This window comes from Pleurodeles waltl, chromosome 7 (assembly GCF_031143425.1).
Source record: "Pleurodeles waltl isolate 20211129_DDA chromosome 7, aPleWal1.hap1.20221129, whole genome shotgun sequence".
NCBI lineage: Eukaryota > Metazoa > Chordata > Amphibia > Caudata > Salamandridae > Pleurodeles > Pleurodeles waltl.
This window is the reverse complement of record NC_090446.1, coordinates 597,068,169-597,074,463: the sequence shown is the minus strand read 5'-3', so window position 1 is coordinate 597,074,463 and position 6,295 is coordinate 597,068,169.

The window sequence follows — 6,295 nt, the reverse complement described above, 5'->3', positions numbered from 1 at the left end:
GGTTGGCAGCTATCCCTCAGTGGCTTCTGCTTGAAATTTGAATAGTTCGAAAAAGTGTGAGCTATGTTTTATGAATTGAGAGGAGATAGGTAACTATTTTTGTGATTTTTTTTTTTTTTTTCCTTTTCCCTTGAGCATGTCAGTTATAAGAGCTGCACGTGCTCCTGTGTATTCACTGCTACATGTGGTCAGTTCCATTCACCTACCTTCTTCAGGCAACGCTATACCCAAATTGTTATTAAACATTTTTTATATGGAAAGGCTTTAACGTTTGCCCTCATAAACATGTGAGCATGCCCACCTGCCCAGTTTTGTAGAGATCTGACGTAGCACAGGGTCAATTCTCAATAACAAATACAAATCCTCGATGGATTAAAGTTCTTCCATTCATGCACTAGGTATTTTACGCTGCTCTTCAATCTGTCCTCATCTTTACTCTCAACCCCTTACACTCTGAAATATATTGCAGCACTTTCTCCCTGTTTTGTTTCTTTGCTCCCTGGTCTTCCCTGACCTCTTCTTGGCAGATGAGACTGGGAAACGGTCCTGCTCTGGTTTGTCTCTGATGCTGCATTACAGCCTTAACATCCTTATTGTCCTCTACCCCAGACAGCTTCACCCCTTCCAAGGGTGCCCAAAGTAAAGCACGTAACCACGATCCTTTAGAGCTTGGATTCCACCAGGGAGCACTAAAGCCGCAACCTTACATACTACATGTGAAGTCCCTCGTCCCTCAAAACCCGGCCTGGGAACGACCTATTGCTGCCCTTCCCCACCCAAGCCCGCAACAGTATCCTTTGCCTTCCCATCCTGCCTTCTAAGGCCTATGCTGACTCCTCCTGTGACACCTTAACAGCACTCAGAAGTCTGTTCCTGACACGTTGTCTTCTGTCACCGGTGCTGTAGAGCCGTTTTCAAAAGCCCAAATGGGTGAATGGCACTGGTTCCGGATGGCAGGTCTTCTGGGAAAGTCGGGACACAGGAGGTAAGGGCCCAGTCTGGAATGCTTGGACACTTTCAAAATTCAGCACATCGGCTATCTAGAGCTGGGAGTTTCTTTGAAGGCATTTTTTCTGAGTTTTCTACGGTGGAGAGAGAAGGAAAAATAATAAATGTGCACGGTGTGCGTATTTGGATGCCAGAATCCAGACACCCAAAATGCAGGAAGAACTCGCATACTCACCTACGAAGATACGAGATGCTGTTGTTGAACACATGGTTGACTGTGTATATTCCAGTCCAGAAACAGACATGGAAGAAGCTGGCATCAAGGCGGTTCTCTGAGTACCAGATGTCGACAGGCCTTAACTGACATGCTACAAACCTACATTTAGTACCACTTCAGCATGCCAATGAAAAAACAATATATGCCACAAGTATCACGACCCCCCAAGACCTACGTGGAGGGGGCGAAAGTCTACTGCTAGAGGGGACTGAACTTTTTTTTAATTTTTTTTATACGGGACAGTCTGCATATTCCTTTCTCAGAGGTATTGGTTAAAAGACCTGCGTAGCTAAACAGCTGACTTCAACAGTCCGCCTCCAATATGAGCAAAGGCTAGTATTCTGCTCTTTGAGGGCGGAAGGACATTAAAACAATGTGAATGACCTTCAGTGGTCACGAAGAAGCGGAGAACATCGATTAAGGGCAGGATAAGAAGTATGCTTTGATAGTGGACGTTTGTCCTTGTGGCCCAGGTTTGGGGGAACATTGTGATATCTTGTGCTATGGTGGAGTATACTCTGGTATGGTGTTGTAATGTGAGGTGTGGTTATGGCATTATGTGTTTTAAAGTGTGGTTCGGCATGGTGCTGAGTAGTTATATGGTGTGTAGTCTCATATAGTGTAGGGTGTTAAGCCGTGAAGTGACCTATGAAGGCAAAGCATGAAGTTTTGTTCTAGAGTGTGTTAATGTATGATTTGGCACCATGATATGGGATTTGTTTGCAAAGGAGAAGTAATTCTTTGTAAGGGTGTGGTATGATGGGTGTGAAGTTCCCCAAAGGGAATGGTGTGATTTGTTGTGGTGGACTAAGACAGGGTGTGGCGTGCTATGGCATGGAGTGCGATTAGGTTTTATACTGACATTGGCAGGCCAACAGAATTTTTTTTCTGTTTGTGAGATTACATGTCTGTGACTACACCAGCTTGGGATTTGTCTGACCTGTCTAGATCCTGTCATTGTTTTCTAGTGTTCATGTAACCCCTTGTCATTCCTTATGTGAGCCACAGGCAACCTTTCATCTGCATCCCTGTTTATCGTAGCCTCTTGCTATGTATTTGGGTCGGTAGTACTCCAGGTGCTGGTGGCTTAGTGGGCAATAGCCATGATATGACTAATACAGTCTAAGGAGGCCTAATAAATGGGACCTACCTTCTGTACTGACGCGTCCAGGGCCTCTCTAATTCCCAATAAATTCCTCCCTATCTTTACACTGGTCCTGGTTTCATCATGCTGAAATGCTCATCCTTCTTTACTTCCCACTAGGGTCATTACTGAATGGGAGGGTTGATGGACTGTGGATGAGGAGGTAGAGGATAAAGAGACCAGGCCAAGTGCCTACCACGACCAAACAGGAGTTGCCTGGAATAGAAATGTCATCATTGCTTCATTTGTTCTTTAACAAGTAAACCCAATCGAAGACTCCCTCGAGCCCTGTCTCTAGGGGGAATCTGTGCCACGGATTAGCTTAACCTCTTGGGATTGTGAGAGAGGAAGGTAATGAGAAAGCAGTGGAGGGGACATTACAGGGAAATACTTTGTACACGAGAGTCTAAAAATATCACTAACATGACCTAAAGTTTTCTTTTATAGACTTAAATTGCAGTGTCTTTTCCAAACAACAAAAAGTGTTACATGTTAATCAGTTTAGAAACCACAGGTTCGATGGCATCTGTCGCTGTAGATACGCATGTTCTGCAATAGCTCGCCATCTGGTGTTGGGCCGGAGTGTTACAAGTTGTTTTTCTTCGAAGAAGTCTTTCGAGTCACGGGACCGAGTGACTCCTCCTTTTGTCTCCATTGCGCATGGGCGTCGACTCCATCCTCGATTGTTTTTTTTCCGCCATCGGGTTCGGACGTGTTCCTGTCGCTCCGAGTTTCGGAACAGAAAAAATAGTTAATTTCGGAAGATTTTCGTCGGTATTGTTGCGTTCGGGATCGGCATACTTACATTCAACACCGCATCGAAGATCGAAGAGCTCCGGTGCCCTTCGGGGTAATTTTTCGATCCTCCGTCGGGGCCTGGTAGGCCCGACCGCGTGCTGAAGAACGCCGATGGAACGGACCCCGTTCCGTTTCTGCCCCAAATGCCACAATAAATACCCCTACACAGACCAACACTTGGTCTGCAACCTGTGCCTGTCACCTGAGCACAGCGAAGACACCTGCGAGGCCTGTCGTGCGTTCCGGTCCCGAAAAACACTCCGAGACCGTCGAGCCAGAAGACTTCAAATGGCGTCCGCACCGACAGCCCGACGGGAGTTCGAGGAACAGGAAGAGGAAGGTACCTTCTCGATCCAAGACTCAGACTCCGAAGGATTCGACGATACACAAACCGTGAGTAAGACGTCGAAAACCACACAAAGAAACATTTACAAGGCCCAGGGGACGCCACTGCCACCAGGCCATGGCTCAACCCATAAAATCGGTGACCGACCGTCGGCACCGAAAAAGGCCCAAACAGTGCCGAGATCGTCCGACTCCGGTCGAGACACCGGCACGCAGCCTTCTCGGGACCGAGAAAGTGCTGGAGACAAGCCTCGACACCGAGATGCCGGTGTGGACACGGCTCGACGCCGAGACAGCGGCACCGAAACAGATCGACGCCGAGAGGTTTCGGCCCCGAAAAGGAAAAAAGTCACCTCGGAGCCGAAAAAACACGCAGACAAAGTTTCGACGCCGAAACAAACTGCAAGCGACCCAGCTTCAGGCTCTTATACAGAAGAGCACTCGCTAACCTCCCAAATGCAGAAGCATAGGTTTGAGGAAGAGCTACAAGCAACTGATGCGGACCATACGCAAAAGCGTATCTTCATTCAGCAGGGGACAGGAAAAATAAGCACCCTTCCCCCCATTAGGAGAAAGAGAAGGTTGGAGTTCCAGACGGAACAAGCACCACAACCAAAAGTGGTGAAAAGAGTTACACCACCACCCTCTCCTCCGCCCGTGATTAACGTTTCACCAGCACAAACGCCATCACACTCCCCAGCTCACACCACCATGAGCCAGGGTGACCAAGACCAGGACGCATGGGACCTATACGACGCCCCAGTGTCAGATAACAGCCCAGAGGCATACCCTACAAAACCATCTCCACCAGAAGACAGCACCGCGTACTCTCAGGTGGTGGCTAGAGCAGCACAATTTCACAACGTAAGCCTCCACTCAGAACAGGTCGAGGATGATTTCTTGTTCAACACACTCTCCTCCACCCACAGCTCCTACCAAAGCCTGCCTATGCTCCCTGGTATGCTCCGGCACGCAAAAGACATATTTAAGGACCCGGTCAAAAGTAGGGCAATCACACCAAGGGTGGAAAAAAAGTATAAGCCGCCTCCTACAGACCCGGCTTTCATCACAACACAGCTGCCACCAGACTCTGTTGTTGTAGGAGCAGCTAGGAAAAGGGCCAACTCTCACACATCTGGAGATGCACCACCCCCAGATAAAGAAAGCCGCAAGTTTGATGCAGCTGGTAAAAGAGTCGCAGCACAAGCTGCAAACCAGTGGCGCATCGCCAACTCCCAGGCACTACTTGCGCGCTATGACAGAGCCCACTGGGACGAGATGCAACATCTCATTGAACATCTGCCCAAAGACTTCCAAAATAGGGCAAAACAAGTGGTTGAGGAGGGACAGGCCATCTCCAACAACCAGATCCGCTCCTCCATGGACGCTGCAGATACAGCTGCACGGACAATTAATACATCTGTAACTATCAGAAGGCATGCATGGCTCCGAACGTCTGGATTTAAACCAGAGATTCAACAAGAAGTTCTCAATATGCCTTTTAATGAAAAAGAACTGTTCGGTCCAGAAGTGGACACAGCGATTGAGAAACTCAAAAAAGATACGGACACTGCCAAAGCCATGGGCGCACTCTACTCCCCGCAGAGCAGAGGGAATTACAGCTCATTCCGTAAAACGCCCTTTCGAGGGGGGTCTCGGGGTCAAAGCACACAAGCCAGCACCTCACAAGCCACACCGTCCAGTTACCAAGGACAGTATAGAGGAGGTTTTCGGGGACAATATAGAGGAGGGCAATTCCCTAGAAATAGAGGAAGATTCCAAAGCCCCAAAACCCCTACTACTAAACAGTGACTCACATGTCACTCACCCCCTCCACACAACACCAGTGGGGGGACGAATAGGTCATTATTACAGAGCATGGGAGAAAATCACTACAGACACTTGGGTTCTAGCAATTATCCAACATGGTTACTGCATAGAATTTCTACAGTTCCCTCCAAACATACCACCAAAAGCACAAAATTTAACAACACACCATTCCAATCTCCTAGAGATAGAAGTGCAGGCACTATTGCAAAAGAATGCAATCGAATTAGTGCCAAACACACAAATAAACACAGGAGTTTACTCACTGTACTTTCTGATACCAAAGAAGGACAAAACACTGAGACCAATCCTAGACCTCAGAGTAGTCAACACTTTCATCAAATCAGACCACTTCCACATGGTCACACTACAAGAAGTATTGCCATTGCTAAAGCTGCACGACTACATGGCAACTTTAGACCTCAAGGATGCTTATTTCCATATACCAATTCACCCATCGCACAGGAAATACCTAAGGTTTGTATTCAAAGGAATACATTACCAATTCAAGGTACTGCCTTTCGGATTAACAACCGCACCAAGAGTCTTTACCAAATGTCTAGCGGTAGTCGCTGCACACATCAGAAGGCAGCAAATACATGTGTTCCCATATCTAGACGACTGGCTAATCAAGGCCCATTCGTTAATAGAGTGCTCAAATCACACAAATCATATCATACAAACCCTCTTCAAACTAGGGTTCACCGTCAATTTCACAAAATCCAAAATTCGGCCACGCAAGGTACAACAATACCTGGGAGCCATAATAGACACATCAAAAGGAGTAGCCACTCCAAGTCCACAAAGAATTCAAAATTTCAACACCATCATACAACGCATGTATCCAACACAAAACATACAAGCAAAGATGGTATTACAACTCCTAGGCATGATGTCATCATGCATAGCCATTGTCCCAAACGCAAGACTGCACATGAGGCCCTTACAACAATGCC